Consider the following 305-nt stretch of genomic DNA (forward strand, 5'->3'; position numbering starts at 1 on the left):
TCTTCAGTGCGGCCTACCGCCGGAGCGCCGGTAGGGGCAGGTGGGGCAGCGGATGTGAGCCGGGAGGGTTGGGTACTGCCTCTGATTGGCTGATGCAGGAACGACTAGACGCCGTAGTTACGGCCGGCAGCTCTTTCAACCGCTCGCCTAGGCTCCGCTGCTCGGCTAGGTTGGGCTCAGGTGCTCGATTTGGTTCGGCTAGGCTGCTCGGCTGCGCTCGGCAGCTCGGTTTCGCTCGGGTGTTCGGGTGCTCGGCTAGCTTCGGCTGCTCGGCTGGGCTCGGCTCGGCTGTCCTGCTCGAATCG

The 305-nt window shown here is 66.2% G+C and overlaps 1 protein-coding gene across 1 annotated transcript in view; it reads left to right on the forward strand.

Annotated features, from left to right (window-relative positions):
- Nucleotides 1-305, forward strand: part of Brsk2 (BR serine/threonine kinase 2) — a 40,559-nt gene that overhangs the window by 1,007 nt on the left and 39,247 nt on the right. The window lies entirely within an intron of this gene.

This window comes from Fukomys damarensis, unplaced genomic scaffold (assembly GCF_012274545.1).
Source record: "Fukomys damarensis isolate Sample0158 unplaced genomic scaffold, DMR_v1.0_HiC HiC_scaffold_16, whole genome shotgun sequence".
Classification (NCBI taxonomy): domain Eukaryota; kingdom Metazoa; phylum Chordata; class Mammalia; order Rodentia; family Bathyergidae; genus Fukomys; species Fukomys damarensis.